Source organism: Lampris incognitus, chromosome 17 (genome assembly GCF_029633865.1).
Source record: "Lampris incognitus isolate fLamInc1 chromosome 17, fLamInc1.hap2, whole genome shotgun sequence".
NCBI lineage: Eukaryota > Metazoa > Chordata > Actinopteri > Lampriformes > Lampridae > Lampris > Lampris incognitus.
This window is the reverse complement of record NC_079227.1, coordinates 24,082,981-24,105,299: the sequence shown is the minus strand read 5'-3', so window position 1 is coordinate 24,105,299 and position 22,319 is coordinate 24,082,981. Positions and strand designations below refer to the sequence as shown.

General features: G+C 43.4%; 1 protein-coding gene across 1 annotated transcript in view; it reads left to right on the top strand.

Moving 5' to 3' along the window:
• The window catches only part of tanc2b (tetratricopeptide repeat, ankyrin repeat and coiled-coil containing 2b), a 179,095-nt gene that overhangs the window by 2,779 nt on the left and 153,997 nt on the right, over positions 1-22,319 (top strand). Inside the window, exon 2 of the mRNA XM_056297127.1 lies at positions 14,616-14,735. The gene's annotated coding sequence lies outside the window, so the exon portion shown is untranslated. The remainder of the gene's footprint in view (positions 1-14,615; positions 14,736-22,319) is intronic.

Sequence of the window (22,319 nt, the reverse complement as noted above, 5' to 3'; positions counted from 1 at the left end):
CTCATTTTTCCCTATTAAGTGAACTGACTCGCAGAGGTAAGCAAGGGTCTTTTCATCTCTGCTTTTCGGCTCTTCTGATGGAGGAAGGATGCTGCTGGTAGTTGCTGTGACATAGCAAACCTCAAACCTGTTCTCTTGGTCACCTGCACTGTTCAGAGATGTTGAGGTCCCCTAAATAAGGTTTTTCTGATGGTACTTTTATGGCGGTTACCACATCATATAGCTTTCCATATATCCTTTGCAGGAAAAAACATTGCTTTTGACTAAACTGTGCCGACCTTAGCGTAGCGTATGGCTAAGCCCTGTGGTTACAAAAAAATCTTAAAGAAAATGTGTTTTAAACTCGCCGCTGGCAACTGACTGTTTTTTGTATTTCTTGCTCCTGCCCATCTGTCTTCAAACGACTTAGATTCGCACCATTAAAGTGGAGAATCCAGTAGCGCAACAAAAGAATACAGCATATGATCAAAGAAGTGGAGTGTTTTTGCCTGCTCCTATACTGGGAGACAATTATGACATGTGGGCCTAGTTATTTTCTCATGATAACAAATGGGAGCACGGCATCAATATATAATAACTCCGCGCAAGAATTTTCACATTTCTTTTCCCGTTTGCAATGCTGTGTACACAGTTGTTTACTGTATATCTTGCAGTAACGGACAGTTATGGCGCCCCGTGTTTCAGCCCACAGATCATCACAAAAGTCTTAGGAAGTGCTTTAAAAAGTCTGCGGTGGTAATTTAGAGAAGACACAGGGCAGATGGCCTCCTGTAATGGCTCCTGATATATGCATACATACTTCCTAGTCAGCTTATCTCTCTAGGATGTCTTCTCAGTGCTTCTCAATCTGAAAATGGCTCTCCAGAAAGCCTCTCAGTATTTTAACCATTTAACCATTTTTTCCCCCCTATCCTGTAATTCAATTGAACATGGCCACAGGAAGATCAGCTTTTTATAGGATATTTTTCAGACAGTTTTTACAATCGGACCATTAGAAACGATGTCTGATGTTAGATATTGATGCTAACGAACGGATGCCTAGGCACTGTTCTTGTCTTGATATGTATTACTTTAGGATGCATGATCATGTTATTTTACAGGAACTCTTTCCTCAGATTACTAGACTACAAATCAAAGAATTAACGAGTTAATCCAATCAGATGGTACCCTACCTACCATGTAATTGTGTAATGCAATAAAGGTCATTATTTGCCTTTTTGAAAATACCCTGTTCCCATTTTACAGATATTTCATAAGAAGAGGCATTTCAGGCTAGTATTTAGCTGTCAACCGTGTTGATACCGGAAAGGAAGATTCTGGTTAGCATCGATTCTCTCAACATTTTGTTCATTACCTGCGGCAGACTCACTGAGAGCAGTCAAGGATCTGAATGGCGAATTGTTGGTTCCAATTTACCGTTTAATATGCACTGGTCCTATATTTCCATCTAATTGATGACACTGGAGAATCTGTGGAGTTTTTTTTTTTCATCCCTATGTTGCTGTAGTAATGGAATTTAATGAATCACACCCCTCTGGACAAGCAACAGCATCTGAACAATACATTCTTAAATGTGTGTTGCCTCCTGCATGACGTGACAATACCAGCTTCTGCCAAAATGGCTAGTCAGTTTGATAACAGGAATTGGCTAAATGGCTGTATCCAATCAGCCTGCCACTCAAATACACTTCCTAGGGACCGAGGAGCCCCGTTAGCCAATTAGACAGCTGCGTTTGCCGGGCCCCAGCTGCTGACTGCCAATAAATGGCAGAGTATTCATCAGGGCTGAGAGCTCTGTCTTTTAGTTGGGACAACAGTTGCACCCCCACCCTCACTTCACTCACCCTTTAGTGTCACCGGTAGCAACCAGCGACCTATGCCCCCAAACACACACACAAACACCCCCCACCTCCTACAACGACAGCACCTCTATATTTACAGTGACGGGGCTTACTTTTACTGCTGCCATTCAACTGTCTGTATGTTCCGACGAGACCCGTTTTATTTTTGCAGTCTCTCTCTGTCTCTGTCTCTGTATATGTGTGCGTGTGTGCGTGCGTGCGTGCGTGCGTGCGTGCGTGTGCACATAACAAAGAGGAACATAACTCATCCAAGCCTTGTCCTCCTCCATCCTCGCTTCACTCACAACATCTGTTGCCATCGTCAGCAGATTACTGGGGACCTTGCCATCCATCTTGAGCACGTTATGCATCTGATCAAATGCATTCCACCTTGTGCCGTAACAGGCTCAGTATGACTCAAAGAATGTTGCTACCATGTCACCGGCGAAATGCTCACACATAGACACTTCGCGCTGCCAAGGCTTTTTATCAGGGTCCGAGAGCTGGCGCGAAGTTCGCACAGAAACGCCAGTGGTGTGTGACGTCTAAATAGCTTCACTGTTCTTTCATGTCTTTTTTTTTCTTTTCTCTGTCAATAGCAAGAGATGGGCCTCAGCCTGGCGATTGTAAAGTGCCTTTAATGGGTTTACTTCATTATAACTTGCAAGGCATGTCTGTGTCAGAATATAGTGAACACATTGTGGTTCATACAGCTGCTTCTACTGGCTTTGTGCAGAAAATCAGGGTGTGACGACGAGTGTGGGAGTTTAGCGAGAAAAGTGTTTTATGAACAGTAGCTTTGTTTCCCAGTCTGAAAGTAAGCTAACAAGGGGTCTTTTTGATAGTTCTCCTTGGATTCAACTGGACTGAGATGCTACAAAGAAAGAAAAAAAACCCCTCTGTGAATTGCAATGCGTCTTAAAATTATGGACTACATGTAACTTAAAATTGGTGTAAAATCTTGTTACCTGGAATATCAGATTGCTAAGTACTGAATCACAAATAAACATGCATTTCTTGCTTTTCAAGTATTATTTAAGATGCTTTTGTGACCAAAAAAAAATTGCATTGCACTGTACTTGGATCTTAATGAACATGGTTTACTCCCAACACACCTGTGAAATTCAAATCAATATCCAAAGGGGAAGCGCATGCAAAGCAAATGGGGATTTCTGGTTTTCTCATTTTGTACAAATCTGGGATAACGGAGCATAATTCTTGCAGCGGCATGTACTTGCCCTTTGAAAATCTATTTGCTTAAGTCTCACGGTTAGCTTTCTGTCACGCTTAGAGTACGGTGCATAATATCCATCCTGGTGAAGAGTGAGAAAAGAGTCACAAATTAAAATAAGGGTTTTCCAAAGGTATAAATATTTAATTTTTCTAAAAAGATAGTAGTTAACCTAGATCCTGTGTTGGGGAAATTCACCACTTAATTTGGCTACATTTTGGAAACCCCAAGTAGTCAAGTCAAGTCAATTTTATTTGTATAGCCCAATATCACAAATCGCAAATTTGCCTCAGAGGGCTTACACAACATCCTGTCATTAGACCCTCACATCAGATAAGGAACAGTTGTTCCTTATCTGAAGTTCACCACCCTGTTGCAGAGTGGTGAACTTTTAATAGTTCTAAAACCATCTTACAATGACTGTGTAAACAAAAGCAACACTGATTTCTCTTTGAAGATACTTTTTGTTTCAAGCATTACCCACGTTAATATGAATAAATAACTAGGGCTGGGTATCGTCACTGATTTCCCGAAATTATTCAATTCCGATTCAGAAGGTCCCTAATTGATTCGATTTAGTTATGATACCAATTTTGCTTGGATGTGAAAGAGGGTCTCTGAGAACGTATGCTGTAAATTATAAAAGGACCCTTATAACCTGGGGCATTATTAAAAATGTTAATGTTTACATTAAGAACCGACCCTAAAGCAGTTTGTGGTCTGTAAATTCTGTAAATCTGTAATTTCTGCTTCACACTTCAACGTGGGGGGTGGTTAAAAGATCGATTCAGGGATTAAATGAATTGATAGTTATGATGAAGATCAATTCGAATCGGAAAAATTATTAATTGAACACAGCCCTAGTGATAAACGGGGTTGTTGACAAGAGAGCACAAATTGTACAAAGGCTGGCCTCAGAGAGTAGATGTGGGTAGTGGTGGCATGCTTTAGTGGATGGGCGTGGTCTGCACAGCCTTGAGTCGCCAAAATATGCCCTTGTTCAGGCACGAGAGTTCATTGTGTTAGCAGTCAGTATGTAGAGTCCCATCTGAGTTTGTCTAAAAATACCCGAGGCCACCACCGCCCTAAAATACACATGAAAGGGCGAGAATACAGAGGGAGTAGCACAAGCCTGGAAAGATGAGGGCATGCATGGACACACATTTGCATTTGTGCCCATATGCACACACAGCTAAATCCATTTAGTTGCAAATATAATTGTGCAATGAAAAGTGTAAGACCAATGATGTTTGTTATTCCATGATTGAGACCTCAAGGTAAGATCTTCTCCCCTGTTTGGACAGCATGTATCCTACATGATCATCATCTTTTTAATGAAGGTGGTTTTCTAATAGCTAATAACAAGAATTTGCAAAGTCGCCCCCTCTCTTTTATTTTCTTGAGCCAAGTCTTAAGGATCTGTCAGATATCCCATAATTCATAGGTGGAAACCTACATTTTGCTCTCTGTGATTTCTATCCTTTTTGATCAGTTATCTTTTGGCTGCTCTCCCCTGTGGCTTCAGTTTTTTTAGCAATGCATGTTCCTAAATGGTAAATTTCAATTTAGCCAGTCTAAAGGAAATGTTTGTGATTGCTGTTCTCATATTGCTGAAAAGATGAAGCCTTACTTCATGGTCAGGGTCAACCAGGAGCAACAGGAAGCTGGAGGGACTACTTGATATCCATTTCTAGGAATTTTTAATTGGGATGGCAAGTGGATGTTTAGAGGTGGCCACAATGTGATGTTAATGTTCGTGCATTGTGTGAGAAATTTGGATTAATACATTTGCATTAATCATATGCATTAATATTCTACTAATAGGCTAAAACAAATTAATAGGCTGCATGCATATACATAACTGTTGATGGTCAGTCTCCTATTTTGCAGAAAATGTATATTCAAGTAAGCTAACATTAACAATGTCAAATAAATAGGACATTTTTCTGAGCTCATTTACAAAAGTTAAGTCCATAAAGTAGTCAAATGCTCTTAGCACACCACCATACTAAAATGCATTATGCAAACCATGGGTTCTGTTTTCCTCAAAATTAACTCAAAATTACTAATCTGGGGTGTTTGGGTGGCATGGCAGTCTATTCTGTTGCCTACCAATAAGGGGATCACCGGTTCAAATCCCCGTGTTAGCTCTGGCTTGGTTGGCCTTGTCTGTGGGTGGGAGGCCGGATGTGGGTGTGTGTCCTGGTTGCTGCACTAGTGCCTCCTCTGGTTGGTCAGGGGCACCTGTTCAGGAGGGAGGGGGAACTGGGAGGAATAGCATGATTCTTCCATGCGCTATGTCCCCTTGGCAAAAGCTCTCGCTGTCAGATGAAAAGAAGTGGTTGGTGACTCCATGTATCAGAGGAAGCATGTGGTAGTCTGCCGCCCTCCCTGGCTCGGCAGAGGGGGTGGAGCAGCGACCAGGATGGCTCAGAGAGCAGGGTGATTGGCCAGATACAATTGGAGAGAAAAGGGGGGGGGGACTAATCTGAATTATATAGTATAATGTGGAAGTTGCGAGAAAACATAGACGAACAACTTCTTTCTTTGACTACACCAATGCGTGTGTCGTTTATTCTCATCTTGCACCCCCCGCCTACACCAACATGATGCTGCATTACCATGGCTACACCCTGAGCTCTTAAAGTGAGCACATCAACTTCATACAAACAACAGGCTATGGTGAATTATGTCCGTAAGTTCATTAAGTGTTGACTACACACGTCCCCCAGAATTCACCATAACAGGAAGAGTTAATGTGTCAGGGGCCGGATGGCCTGGCCGAAATGGCTCTGCCGAACAGGAGCGAGAGCCAGGGCTCCCGCTGGAGGGGGTGGAGGAGCCTTGGGGGCCTTATTGGGGGTTGGGGGCAGGATAGGAGGGCACCCCCACCGCAGGGGCTGGGCCAGTCCGGTCCAAGTCCAGGTGAGCCGGTTTGAGGCGATCCACGGAAATGCGCTCTGGCTTGCCACCGGCATCCAAGACAAAGTGCTTGTTACCAGTCTCTAGGATGTGGAACGGACCATTGTAGGGAGGCTGCAGGGGACCACGGTAGGCATCGTGGTGGATGAAAACGTATTCTGTCGACTGCAGACTTGCCGGGACATGAGAATGTGGGAGGTCGTGTTGTAAAGTGGGGACCAGTGTGAAAACTCTGGCGTTATCCAGAAGCGTGGTCCATTGGTGGGCTTCAGACCAGGGAACCATGGTGTTGGGGACAAAATTCCCAGGTACCTGCAACGTCTGGCCGTAAACCAGTTCAGTGGACGAGGACTGTACATCCCCCATAGGGGTGGTCCTGAGGCCCAGCATGACCCACAGGAGCCTGTTGACCCAGTTGCTGTCTTTGAGGCTGGCCCAAAGAGTATCCTTCATAGAGCAATGAAACCACTCGCACAACCCACTGACCTGTGGGTGGTATGTGGTGGTGCAGTGGAGCTTCACCCCTAGGCTATCCGCGACTGCGTTCCAGAGCTCAGACGTAAACTGTGAGCCCCAGTCAGAGGAGAGGTCAGATGGGGTGCCGAACTGGGCAGTGATGGTGGTGTTGGCCAAAGCAGCCCATACCTGATAGGCAGCTGTCGCAGAAACAGTTGGACAAAGAAGAAGTCAGGTTTGTGCTCTCCCAGGAGAGCCAGCATCCTGTCGAGAAGTTCAGTCGGCTTTCCGTTACCGAGGCCTTGTAGAGAGAAGCCTTGAGTGTCTCGTATTTATCTTGCTGCGTAGGATTTTTTGAGAAGGCTTTCCGCTCTGGTTGCTGTTGAACTCCCAAGGGCCAACACCACATAATAGTATTTTGTGGCAAACAAGGTGAGTTCCCGCAATGCAAACTGCGCTTCCGTCTTGGTGAACCAAGCTGAGGCTGACGACTCCCAGAACTCTGGCAGCTTGAGAGAAATTGCAGTAGTCATCATGCTCATGAAGCGCTGTCTCTGGAAACGCCCAGCAGACAAACATCAGGGTCACCAGTGTGGACATTGCGAGAAAACGTAGATGAACAACTTCTCTCTTTAGCTGCACCAACACCTGTAGTTTATTGTCATTTTACACACTCCGCCTCCACCAACATGGCACTGCATTACCATGGCTACACCCTGAGCTCTTAGTGAGCATGTCAACTTCATACAAACGGGCTATGATGAATTATGTCCATAAGTCCATTAAGTGTCCATTATACCATACCATATATTACAGTATACTGATATAATAAGACAATTAGCCTGGATATTTTTGGATAAAGAATAAAAAAATAGGTTCCGAATATATTTAAGGCTGTTAAAGCCTTTAAAACTGTGCATGTTGATATCCAGCAGAATGACCTATGGAATCTAATTGCCACACATGAAATCTATATAGTCTCTTGATTTAACCAAGAAGACCTGAGCAACCTCACATGCATTTTTGACATGAAACCATTGGGGCAATCACAGATTCTAGGCCTACCACTGTGTTTTGACTTTTTCCAGTGTGGACAGAGTCACTCAGGAAAGACATGTCAGCTGTCACAAAAGGGAAGAGCCCGTCAAAAAGGCACACACATTATTTTTGAGTTCAAATTATTATAGGGGTAGGCCCATTGTATTAAAGCAAGAGAGCATGAAATTTGGCCATGCCCTCTCATTAGTTTGAATTTTCTTTCTTTTTACTGTTTAAAGTTTTTTTTTTACAGCCCACGTTTTAACTGTGATTTTCTGGAGTCAGGACAATTTCAGTACAATAATGTTAATGTCCATAGGGTTAGTGGTTGTGTCAGGAAGGGCATCCGACATAAAATTTCACCAAATCAGTATGCGGATTGGCAGGTGACCATACCAGATCGGTCAAGGCCCGGATTAACAATGGCTGCCATTGGTGCTGTGCCCTCACAGAGTACCGATGGAAACTGTAAAATCTGCTGTGGCGACCCCTGAGAAATGGGGAATAAGCCGAAAGAAGAAGACGACGACAATGTCAAGACCAAGCCCTCTAAAATGTTACTTGAGGCTCCACGTCTATATGATCTGCAGTGTTGGGGACCAGGTGATATTACTATTATCTCCCACTCTTCTCCAAAGCACAATTGGGTCCCGTGCTTCAACGGATGTAGACTGCCAGATCGTATGTCTTTTTTGAGAAGGTTCTCTTTTGTTTAACAACATTTTGAACTTGGTTAAGTCAGTATGCTTGCGTTACACTATTTTGTTAATACAGCCAGTCCTTACCGAGTGAGAATTGGACAAGTGTAAAAATATGTTTTAAGAAGTCTGAAATATTTTAATTTTGCTAGCCTTGGCTCTTCAAGGAGGGTGTTAGAAAGCCAAGGGTCTTGGATGGCAACAGCTTGAGGACTGCCCGGCATGACAAGATGTCTAAGTGAATCCGAGAGTCAGAGACTATGGGCCAGATTTCTCATTCGGCCCCCCAGGCCAAAAGTCTAAGAGCCCCTGTGCTTCCTGGGTGCCTAATGGTGCAGATACACCGGATCCGTTGACGGATGTCAAGTCGACTGCTGCTATTCATTTTCAGTGGAGAGCAGGCGATATGGCCACATGGTGCATGATTGATACAGCAAGGTCAGTTATGGACCATTCGCCGTATCTGAATTTGCATGAACACGACTCGGCCTCAACTTTATGCAAATGAGTCTGTCGAGCGCAACCCACCCAGCTCGCGAAACCCGGATCCAACTGTCAAACCAGGCAGTGCTCATCAAATATGAATCAAGATTCTGTTGCTGCATTGCCTATTTCTCACCTCTTAATGTTTTCAGAAACATATTTTAGTGTACTGTTTAGCTGTAAAATAAGAGTTTGTGACCCGGCTGCCATGTTGAAAACAGATAAACCAAAATGGTCCAATGGTCCGGTGTGTCCAGATGTGTCCTTGCTGGATTCTGTGTATCTGCACCCTTAGGATCAGTAAAAACAACCTGAAGCATTGCCTTGCTTTAGGGGAAAGGCCAGACCGGTACATTAGAAATCGCATTAAGAGTTGTGACTTAGTGAGAGTAATGGGGAAAACAGCTTAGCAGCACTCAGACTTCCATTTCAAGGGAGCCATCCCTATATCCCTGGAGTGTACTTTGGATAAGTCACAAAGCAGATGAACTGGTTCCAAACTGCCTTGTTTCTGCTGTTTAGGAGATTTTGTCAAGTGCTAGAGGTTGAAACTGATAGACTGAGGCTAGAATAATTATCAGCAGGAGTGAATGATCCCCATGCTAATGCTGCAAAGTGTTTGCAAGCCTCTGAAAGGTACAGTTATTATTTTTGGCAATTGTTCATGAAAGTTGGCTGCACTTATTTTTGCAATGCTTCCTTTCAGAGTCAATGTATTTGACTACTGGAGTGATGTGATTGCCACGATTTCTCCCCAAGGTTCTGGGCTGTTTTTTCTAAATTGCCCTTAGCAAAAACATGTATTTTGTAGGTAAATTCTCCTTTAATGTTTAGTTTTAGAGGGTGTTTCTAACCACAGAAATACCAATAAAAATGGCCAACAGGGCAGATCTAAAGGAACCATATGATTAATTGTACATTTATCATGTGCTGTGGCATGCTTGCTATCAGGCCTGGGCCAACATAACAAATTAATTTGTGTTATGTTGGCAGTGCGATAACACTGGCAGACTTTTTTTTGTTTTTTTGTTTTTTAATAAAATCAGTGATTCTTTCAAATTAGTCTGCAGTGTGTTGTGTTTTCCAGGTCTTTGGGAGACACAAAAAAATGTTGCTGGGAGTACTGAAACACCTTGTTCTGTGTATGGAGCCTAGTCTAAACACACCAGTTTATAGACGTGCTCAAATTTGTTGGTACCCCTCCACAAAAAAACGAAGAATGCTCAATTTTCTCTGAAATAACTTGAAACTGACAAAAGTAATTGGCATCCACTTTGTGTTTGATTTTTTTTTTTATTCAGCATAATATTTTAAATCATAAAACAAATGAAAATGACATAGACAAAAATGATGGGACCCTTAACCTAATATTTTGTTGCACAACCTTTTAGAGGCAATCACTGCACTCAAACCTTTTCTATAGCTCCCACTGAGACTTCTGCACCTGTTAACAGATATTTTGGCCCACTCTTCCTGAGCAAACTGCTCCAGCTGTCTCAGGTTAGGTGGGTGCTTTCTCCAGACTGCATGTTTCAGCTCTTTCCATAGATGTTTGATAGGATTCAGATCAGGACTCACGGAAGGCCACTTTAGAATAGTCCAATGTTTTGTTTTTATCCATTATTGGGTGCCTTTGTGTGTTTTGGGTCTTTATCCTGTTGGAGGACTCATGACCTGTGTCTGAGACAGCTCTCTGACAATGGGCAGTATGTCTTGCTCCAGAATGCCTTGATAGTCTGGAGATTTCATTGTGCCTTTCACTGACTCAAGGCACCCTGTGCCAGGTGCAGCAAAGCAGCCCCAAAACATAACTGATCCTCCTCCATGTTCCACAAGTGTGGTGTTCTTTTCTTTGAAAGCTTAATTTTTTCGTCTGTAAACAGAGGGCTCATGTGACTTGCCAAAAAGCTCCCGTTTTGACTCATCTGTCCAAAAGACATTCTCCCAGAAGGATTGTGGCTTGTCAATATGTATTTTAGCAAATTCCAGTCTGTCTTTTTTATGTTCTTTCAAAAGTGGAATCCTCCCAGGTCTTCTTCCATGGAGCCCACTTTCATTCAAAAAGCGACAGCTGGTGCGATCAGAAACTGACGTAACTTCAGCTTGTATCGCTTTGGCCATTATCCTTGGTTCTTTTTCTACCATTCGCTCCATCCTTCTGTTCAATCTGGGGTTAGGGATGCACAATGATATCGGCACGTCATCGGTATCGGCTGATGAAGACTTTAAAATGAAATATCGGCATTGGCCCGAAATTCCGATATGACAGGCTAATAATATGATGCTTTAATTATACACACGTGATGCAAACCGTTGACGTGGCACATGGCAGGGTGTAGCAGGTTTCTTTACCTGCGACACCAAATGTGTCTGTGTTACGTGTTTTCTGAGGAGATTAAGTAGGCTACTTTGGAAAAGTAAACTAATTGGCAAATGCTTTAACTGGTACTGAATTAGTTAATTATGTCATTTTAACTACAGGATCATGGATACACATTGATTTGTTAGATTTAGTATTTCATGTGCAACGAAAAAAAACCCATAGCATTGCTGTGTCACATTGCCTCTGGTACAATAAGGTATCTATTTTAATGGCTTTCAAACAGCTTGTACTTGTTTTCTTTGTTTTTTGTTTTGTTTTACTCAGTTCTATGTAGTTTTTACCTGTTGGAGGGCCATGTACCCGCGTGGGGGGGGGAACCAACAGTGGGTGCGGGTGGCTTTCGTGGTCATTGTAGCAGCTTCAGTTCAGTCCAATACAGGAGAGACTTGATGTTCTCTGCAATTAGGTGGAAAAAAATGCATATATCTGTGTCGGCATCGGTAATTGGCCAAATTGAATTGGAAAATATCGGCATATCAGATATTGGCCAAAATCCAATATCGTGCATTCCTATCTGGGGTCGATTTTCCTCCTGCGGCCGCGCCTAGGGAGGTTGCTACAGTTCCATCACACATCTTGATAGTATTTGCAACCGTTGTCACAGGAACATCAAGCTGCTTGGAGATGGTCTTGTGGCCTTTACCTTTACCATGCTTGTCTATTATTTTCTTTGCGATCTCCTGAGACAACTCTCTCCTTTGCTTTCTCTGGTCCATGTTCAGTGTGCCGCACATAATGACACCAAACAGCACAGTGACTACTCTTCTCCATTTAAATAGGCTGAATGACTTATAACAAGATTGGAGACATGTGACACTAATTAGTAAAGAAACTAATTAGTTTGAAATATCACTATAATCCAATTATAATCTTTTCTATGGGGCACCAACAAATGTGTCCAGGCCATTTTAGAATATCTTCGTAGAATAAGCAATTCATCTCTTTTCTCAGCTTTTTGCTTATTTTGTGACATAACAAAGGCATACATGACAAAATAGCTTTTAATTTCATCACTTTTCAAGCGGAATGATGCATTATTTCAGTGAGTTGTAAGGGTACCGGCAAATTTGTGAACATCTCTTTATGAGGACTTATTTCTCAAACCTGGTGGTTGGAGTTTTAGACAAATCAACGGTTTCCCCAAGACATATTTTTTGCCCCCATCCAAGGCAAACAAACTGCTTGACTCTACACGGACATTGGTAATGCATGAAAGCTTAAACACTGGAGGTGTAGGCAGAAGGACGTGAGGGAAAGCTTGAATGCCATATTTTATCTGTGAGATTGTAACGTAAAGCAGCATATTTAACATTTGTTGTGATCTCGTCCACCATAACCTTTTAAGTAGATAAAAAAAAAAAAAGACTAGAAATATTGGCCTTTTCATATTGATTGGAACCACCCGGGGTAGTAGTTGTATTTTCATATTTTATGGCAGGATATACTGAAACAAACCCGGTTTTCATTATTAAACAGACCAGTGGCACAGGCAGTCTCCCCCTTGTCTCTGTTCTAATTGTTGTCTGTTTTCTGGGGGACAGCTGGCTGGCCTTTCTACCTCGTCTAACATTAAGTGACTAGGAGAATCAATCTCTCCCATGCTTTCCTTATTCATTTATTACTGCACTGTTGGCCGTCTTCTTTTATGACACACGGGAAAACATCCAGGCTTGTTGTAGCTAAGAATTTATGATAAAATGTAAAGGAAACGGGCCGTCCGGGTAGCGTGGCGGTCTATTCTGTTGTCTACCAACACGAGAATCCACGGTTCAAACCCCCGTGTTGGACGCCCAACCGGCTTGGTCGGGCGTCCCTACAGACACAATTGGCTGTGTCTGTGGGTGGGAGGTCGGATGTGGGTATTTGTCCTGGTCACTGCACTAGCGCCTCCTCTGGTTGGTCGGGGCGCTTGTTTGGGGGGAAGGGGAACTGGGGGGAATAGCGTGATCGTCCCATGCACTACGTCCCCCTGGCGAAACTCTTCACTGTCGGGTGAAAAGAAGCGGCTGGGCAGCTGGCGACTCCACATGTATCGGAGGAGGCATGTGGTAGTCTGCAGCCCTCCCGAGATCGGCAGATGGGGGTGGAGCAGCGACTGGGACGGCTCAGAAGAGTGGGGTAATTGACTGGGTACAATTGGGGAGAAAAGGGGGAAAAAGCCCCCCCCCCAAAAAAATGTAAAGGAACTCTCAAATGGTTAAAAGTGTTTATGGACAAAACATAGCGTTTGGTATTGTCGGCTTATTTTACATTGGTTTGAATTCCAAAACTCATATGCAACAAAAACAGTGGCTGCATGGACAGTATTCACAGCCCCCATCATCTGTGCACAACCTCAAAAACATTTCAGTTAATGCGAATTAGGAATATTACAGCACATGACTTGCTACTGTTGGAACATCCTTTTAAATCCGCCACCTGTGTACACACAGAAAACCCACGTCGGCTCGGTTTAATTAAGAAGCATTTGTCGTAACTTGTGTACAGACTCATCGATTAAGCCTTACAAAGTTGTCCCTGCAGGCAGAATTGTGCAAACAAGTTGGGGACAAAAAAAAAACCCTTAAAAGTTTGTAACACCTGAGTGCTTTCCTATTGTGTCAGTGTTTTTTTTTTTTTTTTTTTGCATATCCGAAGTCTATTGTGCACCAGTGACATCCTGTTACCTTGCAGAACCAAGGATGTATTTGACTTATGTGTTTTACAAAGAAGCTGGCTGCTTTGGCATTGGAGGAGATCAGAAAGGGAGAATAAAATAGTCCAGCTCAGTACAGGAACTCTCTTCAGCCTGACTGAATTGGCTCAATTAAACTGGGCCGCTGACAGGGTTGCCTCGGTTCTCGGTGTTGGAATTCTGGCAGCTGTGTTTGCAAAAATGTCAAACAAATACTGGGGCTTTTTTTTTCTTCTTCTCATAACCTAACTCTAAAACAAGTAATATCCTCTCCACAAAACTGCAGGCTGGAAAATTCGCAGTGGGCTGTAATTCAATATGGCCATCACTTGCCACATGATTCCCTTATGAACTAAATATATCTGGGGCCCTAATGTGCCCGTGATGTGTCAGATATGCATCTTCTGGTACTTTAATGGAAGATGTGATCAAACATCCTTTGGATACAGATTTTAATATTCATTTTCCCTGTTTCCCATGCTCTTACCTGATGGCATAAAGCCACGTTTGAGTGTTTAGTGACACTGCAGCTCTGTATCGCAGCTCTGTGGAACCATTATGTCAAATCCACTCTTAAGGCAGGGTGGCAGCGGTGCATACAGATTTTCCAGTCTGCCCCTTGTCAGCCAACACTTCCAGACATCCAATGCCCCACAGTGGCGATTACATCATTAACCACTGCATTTGTCTTCACTTCTGGGAAAGGCAACCATGAACAGTAAACACGGACAGGACAGACAGCCCATTGCAAAGACTTATCATATAAATGAGCCCAGTATCAAACAATGCCTTCAGTTTCTGCTGCGCGTCAGTGCAAGGCTCCTAACTTCATTGCGCCCCTCAGACTCATTTCACATTTTTTTCATTTCACTGTGGTTGCCTTTTGTAGAGGACCGCTGGGCATCCCTTCTGGAGAAGGATGGAGGCTGTGGTTGAACACAGCGAAATGTAGCGCCTCACTGCCCTCAAAGCTGGATTTGTGGACCTGCCCTGCTGCTGTCTACTCATGGTGAGTCATCTCTCAAGTTTCATGCTACTTGAACCTGTGTACAGGGCTTCTTTAAACTTGTATTAGACTCACACCAGGGTCCACGTGTGCAGCCGTGTGCAGAGGAAAAAGGAGTAGACTGTTTATTATGTGTGTAGAGAGTGGCATCTCCATGAAAATGACAAAACTATGCTTTTCTTTTTCAAAATAACTTAACATTTGAATCATTTCATCATGCTGGAAAAAAAACTTTTCCAAAAGTAATGAAATGATTGACACTGCTTTTGAAAAACAAGTTGTGTGCATCATTATTGATCATTCTCCAGCATTCAGCTGGCTTCAGATATCTTTGTTATTATTGTCCTTGGTTGTGCTGTGGGAGGAGGCTTGCTGCTATAGAATGGCGCCAATACCTTTTTCCGAGGCAGACTCTATCATCAAACGTTAGATGTGTGTGTCGCATTATTCCATTCCCAATTTGAGGATTTGAAAGAGTTGTGATGAAGGTGCTTTCATCTTTTTTAAGAAACTGTCAGTCAAAAATAGTCTTATTTTTGAGAGGTATCCCTGTGCACTGATCGATGTGTCTGCTTGGGAGCAATATGTAATTATTCTGTGACTGGCCAGCCATGAAATTGTTGTTTGGCTGAGAAATGGATCCAAAGTCATTCCATGAGAAGTTTTCGGGGGCAAGGCCTTACAGGAGAAGGGAGGCAGTGGACAGTTAGCAGTGGCAAATGTAATGATTGCGCCTAGTGTGTAGCAGCATCACCAGCAGGAGCCGGGAGATAATTGGCTTGGCTCAGTAATCAAGCTAAGGAGTCCTCAGAGGTCTCTGCCAATGGCTTATGTTGAAGTTTGACTCAGGGTTTAGAAAATCATGTTGTGTTTTGTTTTGGGTTTTTTTCTGAGAGTCTGTGAAGGAGAACCACATTGCAAAAATGCCAATGTCAAAATTGAGACAAACTTAAGTGCATTCAAGGAAGAAGATCCCCAAAACAAGCAAAATAATCTCCTAGTGCAGTAAGACATTTCAACTAAGACTTCTGAAAACAGGATAAAATCGCTTTTGTCAAGACCAGAAATCTTGAAACAAATTAAATTGCATTGATTTCAAGATTTCTGTCTAATCTGAAGCATACCTTTTTTTTTTACTTCTAAAAATGCTCTTTTTAAGATGAAATAACAACGTTAGATAACACAAGACTAACATTCTTAAATCGTGATGAATAATCTTACATAGTTCTGACATAGCTTACATAGTCAGGCTTGTTCAGATATATCTTTGTTTGCAGTGAACGTCTGTCAGCTGTTTAAGGGAGTGCAGAGCTCCCAGGCTGCAGAGAGGTATGCAGAGTGACAGTCGCTGGCTCCCATGTAGGCAAGTGTGGCCTGTAAGACGCAGCCCGGCAAATGGAGTGGAAGTGTAGTCCCATTAAAACCCTGGCTGTCCTCTGAGAGAGGCTAACAGCTCTGAACGCTGGCCTCTTGTTCCTTGGCAGAAAGAGCTGACACAAATTTTTTGTTTGACTAAAATGCCATCTGACCACTTGACACTGGTTCCTTTCTTCTGCAGCGATTCCCTGTGCCGTAGAGCCGGAGGCTGCACAAAGGAGACACAGTCAGTCAGTGCTGCTTAGGAGGTGGCATTAATTATAGACACACCCTAAACTGCCACAGAGGGAATACATTCTTCTTGTTTCAAGGGATGATGAAAGATTTCCTTTGTCTGAGATGCTTATTAGAGTTGCATTTTGGCCAAATATTTATTTTTTCCTGCACAATGTTGTATTCTGTAAAGTTCACCTGCAGTCATTCCCTATCCTTGTTTATCTTTTTCTTTTTCTTTTTTGCACCACATATGTTTTGTCACATATACTTTTATTACATGGATAACTTGCTGATGACCTAGACCAGATGAAGTCGGTCTTGTCCTTTGTGGCTTGTGTGGGTTTAGTCCTGTCATTTTATGGTTGACATGGCGTGATTTGTGTGCCGGTGACTGCCCGCTCGGAGATACAGAAACCTGACAGTATTTCCATTCGTAGCAGTCCCATTTCTGAAAAAACTGACACATTGAGATACGTGATGTGACATTGACCTCTGGAAACGCTTGTAGGGTGGTGGACTGCTGCCACTGTTCAAATTGAGGAGCTAGCCGCTGCAGTTTATTATTTCTGTAGGGCTCCGGTTCCCACAATAGAAAAATATGTTTATAGGCTGTCCTCCAACAATATCAGTTGTGTGTCTCGCATAACAGGGTTGCTATTAATTTTTTTTACCAACGCTGCTGTCTAAACCAGGTCTATCTAGGTGTTTCAACTGTCTTAGGCGCGTCACAGCGGCCTGTTCTTTCTCTTTTGTTTTGTACATATACATGTGTAAACACATGTGCTCACGATATATAGACTTTCACACCATTGATACAGCTTAATTTTTATTTTTCATTTATTATAGCATTAACTAGAGTTTTGATGGCCATGTGTACTATTCACAGAGGATGTACACATGGCCATCAAAACTCTAGTTAATGTCTCACCCGTATTTGCATATGAAACTGGTTGTTGGTTTCCATCATTAGGCAGCTGTATTGTACTGTATCGTTTATAAGGGATGGGGATACCTGCAGTCTGTTTAGACTGAAGATGTCACTTAGTTGAGTGATGAAACGTATCTGTCAATAAACGTATCCAGATGAACTGATTCAACCTCCTATGAAAAGCACACAGACCTATCCTGTTGAAGTATTCATTCTTTTCTCACAGTAGTGCCCTTGACTTGCTGCTTTTGAACGTGTGAAACTTTTGGAAAAATGGAACTTGAAGGGACACAAATGAAGGTGGCATATTTAGACGGTTTATGTAGCTGACATGTTGCTAACTCAATGTGACCTGTGTGGACCAAGGGTTAGACTCGCTGGATGCTGCAGGCTGCAGGCTGCAAAGCTCTGCTGAGGGGGCCCGAGGGGGATGATGATGAGGATGAACAGTGTTGTCAGGTTGGCGAGAGGGATCTGAAAAAGATGGTTCATCAAAGTACAGAGTGTGTGGGCGGTTAGCTGTAACCAACAGCTGCTTAGGGAGGGCTTGGAGGGGTGTCGGATTGGACCACCAAAGCCCTCAAACTTCACCTACAATGACGAGAACCACACATGAGGAGAACCAGTTTGAAGGGAAGACAAAGACCATTTGAGATATGATGAAATGGTCTCCCCTGTCCGGAGGTCATTGAAAGCTTTAGTTAGGTTTATCATACTTATTCTGTGAGTGTAGCGAGGTTGGTGCCTCTCTGGGCACTGTATCACTTGTAGTCACAATTAATCTGATTCAGGAGCCAGTGAGACGGAATCATTACTGGTAGCTTGGCTGTTTGAAGAATAAGATGCAAGGTAGCCAGCACATTTTTACTCCACCTCATGCATAAAACACAAGATAGATCTGGATCGCTGCATAGCCTATTTGTCTTGTAGATCGAAGCCTAAAGACCGAGGTAGGTCTTTTCAACTGCTGTCGTTGAGCAGACGGGCTAGTGAAGCATGGGAGATGTGAGTCCCGCTGTTGGTCTAATATGAAACACTGTGACAGCCCTTGGCCAGAGCCATGGCTGCTCATGTTACTAACCTTCTAATGAGCAGGACTAAAGGAGCAACCAACCAACTGGTGCATTCGACTCACTTGATATTCTCTTTCGTCTGTCACATCTCATGCACTCTTTTTCAAACCACTCTTTGGCATCTTCTGGCTTGCATGCTAAAACTAAAAGCTAGTCTAATTGTCATGCAGCTCATTAAAACATGAGGGGCTGGTGGATTTGAAGCTGGATGTTGGCTGTGGCCTCAGCTGTTTGCGATGGGGGGCACCTACTGGCTTTGTGCAGAGAATGACTTGTTCAGGGGGAATTAATTAAAGATGCACATAAAAGGGCTTTGAGAGGCCTTTTATGCCTTTTCTAGTCAAAGGTGTGTGCATGGTGATGAGTGTGTGTGTGTGTGTGTGTGTGTGTGTGTGTGCGCGCACATGTTTGTGTTACTAGCAAAAGCTAGCTTTATACAGCTTAGCAGTCTTGATTTGGTAGCAGTGTAAATGTGTAAACGTGGAAGCATTGTTTGATAGAAGGCCATCAATGGCTTTACTGTCATTTTCATTGACAATTTGAGTCATTTGCAAATTACTTGTTTGACACTATGACCAAATTTCCTTTGGCTGAAAATGTTTGAGGAAATCATTTAGTAAAAAATCCATTGCTCAGTACGTATATTTAATGACTTTCACTTTAACTGTAAAATATAGCCTGGGTTAGGCTACTTAAATAGTCCATCATAACGACATGTCATTAAACATAACTGTGCCAAGCCTGGGTGCCAGCCATCTAGCCTACATTATAGTCCACAAGGTCCACAGAGGAGCCTGATTCCAACTCAGGAAATGAAAGGGCACAGAATTTAGTCTTTGCTAATGCATGGTAAAATAAAAAGGCATGAAAAACGAATCTGCATTCCGGCCCAGAGTCTAGACCGAGCCCCTCTTCCATTTCCAACACATTTTCAAATTTCTTTGCAATGTCCCTCTGTGCATAATAATTGTGGTGGGTGTAAGATATGGACCAGCAGTGAGAAATTGTTTTGCATTAATTTTTTGCCTGTTAAAATTTGGAAAATTGTTCCTCCTTACATCTTGTAAAACCTTGTCAAATGAAGTTCAAGGCTACACTATTGGCCTTTATGTCATATTCGTCTCAAACCACACAACGGACCCTCAGTTTGCACTGTGTGATGTGACTTGTTCTATTGTATTTTTTTATTTTGGGATTCCCCCCCCCCTTTTTCTCCTATTTGTACACATCCAATTATCCCACTCTTCCGAGCCGTCCCGGTCGCTGCTCCACCACCTCTGCCAATCCGGGGTGGGCTGCAGACTACCACATGCCTCCTCCGATACATGTGGAGTCACCAGCCGCTTCTTTTCACCTGACAGTGAGGAGTTTCGCCAGGGGGATGTAGCGAGTGGGAGGATCACGCTATTCCCCCCAGTTCCCCCTCCCCCCTGAACAGGCGCCCCGACCGACCAGAGGAGGTGCTAGTGCAGAGGCCAGGACACATACACCCATCCGGCTTCCCACCCATAGACATGGCCAGTTGTGTTTGTAGGGACACCCGACCAAGCTGGAGGTAACACGGGGATTCGAATCGGCGATCCCTGTGTTGGTAGGCAACGTAATAGACCGCTACGCTACCCGGATGCCCCTGTTGTATTGTATTTCGAGGAAATGTACAAGGTCAGAACAGTTTAATCAGAGACCACCTCCGGATTTAGCCATTTGAACTTAAGAGACCTTGTTTCCTGGTCTCAGTTTCAATGAAATCATTCATAATCCCCTACAGTATATTCCAGACCCCTAAAAATTCAGCTTGTGTTGGGCCACATTCTGATCGGTGAATCACAGCTCATCACCATCACAGCATTTAGCACAAGTAATGGATGTATGGGATGGTGAATCTGCCACAGACGGGGAGGTAAACGCAGCCATCCAGTTATCATCTGGGCTTTTGAAGGAATTCTTCAAAAGGAGCTTCCTTTGGGAGCGTGTGTGCACAGGTTTGTTCAAATCCACTCCTCCCTTCTCATCTCTGCCAGCCGCCGTTGACAGCTGGGCCTGGCCAACAGCTGTCTCCTACTCCCCCCAGAATCAAATAAATGGATTCCAAAAAAAAGAGGAGATCCCAGTCTTCCTCAGCCAGTCTTATTCGCATTTAGTGTTTGTAATAACTGGAGTTTGAGTTGTTTTTCTGAGCCAAATTGGATTCAGAAAAAGGACGGCTCACTCGTCTTGGTCCGGTTCCCAGGAGAATCGGACATTCAGTTCAAGTCGAATCAAAACACAATTTACCTTCACAGCTAAATTTGAATTTCGAGTAGTTTTTGAGTTTTACCACAGTTAAAAAAAAAGATAAACTTATAATAGACACTCAGAAGTGATGGGCTAAAAAAATCAGTCAAATTTCCTGTTTTGGAAGGATCTGGAAGGATCTACCCTTGTTGAAATAGTCGACCAGGATAGTTTTTACAAGACTGGACTACAGTAGATGCCATGACTCACTGGAGCCAGTAGACCCCGACATTGTTGTCTTTGGGTTACACTGCCCATATTCAACCAAAGGTTTTCATTTCAGTGTGCTGTAGTACTTTAAAAAGAAATCATCTCTTCTTGCCAGCAAGTGCAGAGCAACACATGTGGTGGTCCCTGCTAATTACTTTGTGGACAAAGCACCTGGCAGGGCGCCATTAAAGAGGGCAATTTCTCCCAGGAAGCCTGTCTCTTGCAGAGCACTAATGAAAGCAAGCAGCAAATAGATGACATTTACAAACTCTGTCTGATGTTAACCCTTAGGTGTAAGCCCAAGCTCTCGCCTTCCAGTCTTATAATCGGTTGTAGTGGACCAATATTAAAGTCAAGATGGACCGCTTGTACAAGGGATGTGCATTGTTGTACCCAAGTGATATGAGATTCGCCTGTGTTGAAGGGTATCCTGCTGAAAAGTGTAACCATGATGAGTAAGCGAAAACTGGCAGAAACTTTGCATCTGCTGCATTTGAACTACAGTACAGCAATCCTACTGGCTTTGCCTTAACTCATCCCAGCAGCTCTGAAAAGGGTTTATTTATTTATATGTGAGCACTCCCTTACCAGGAGTGGTGGGGTCTGTTAGGGGTCATTAGTTGGCTTGGTGTCTTCCTACTTGTTCCATCACAGTTCTCCCTGGCCCTCTTTTATCCCATCCGGTGTGTGTGTGTGTGTGTGTGCGTGCGTGCGTGCGTGCGTGCGTGCGTGTGTGCGTGTGCGCACAAGAGAGGCTGACACAATCTGCACGAAAAAAGCAATAGCTTCGACTCACTCTTCTGCTGGTTCAGGCCTGGCCCGGCTCAACCTGTTAATGTGGATGGCATAGAGTCTGGCTACAGGCAGACTCTCATCTGTCTTCCTATGACCTTGGATAAGGGGGAAAGATGGGAGTCGACCCTGCTCTACTCGCTCTACATCATGTCTGGGCATCCTCTGCTGATGAGTTCCCCGCCTTGCCAGGGCAAAGCGATGTAGCGAGTAGCTGCCATCTTCATCATTTTGTCTGAGTGACAGGTTCCTGCGTCTTTATCTTGCACACAAGCGTGTAGTCACGTGCACATTCATGCACTGAGCACAGACACGTGTCTGTTTGAAGGTTCATTGTGACTGGTTTGTCTGAATGTGTCCCACAGACATGATTACCCAGGAAGGACTGCCACATTCATATTTAGATTACGCTGGTTTGTTTAACTGTAGTAAATGGGGGGGATTAGATATAATAAAGATGCTGTTGTGTGTGTGTGTGTGTGTGTGTGTGTGTGTGTGTGTGTGTGTGTGTGTGTGTGTCCAAAGTAGCGCTCATTAATTTCCACGGCACATAGCCTCATCAGCACAGCACCAGTAGATTAGTCTTCATCACAAAAGTCTGATAATTGTAATGTGACGCGAAAACAATCAAAGCCATTTAATTTAATTCCTTGACGAGTGATAAAAATCTTTCAATTAAAATGACGTCTAAAGGGTACTGAGACGCTTAGCTCTTGA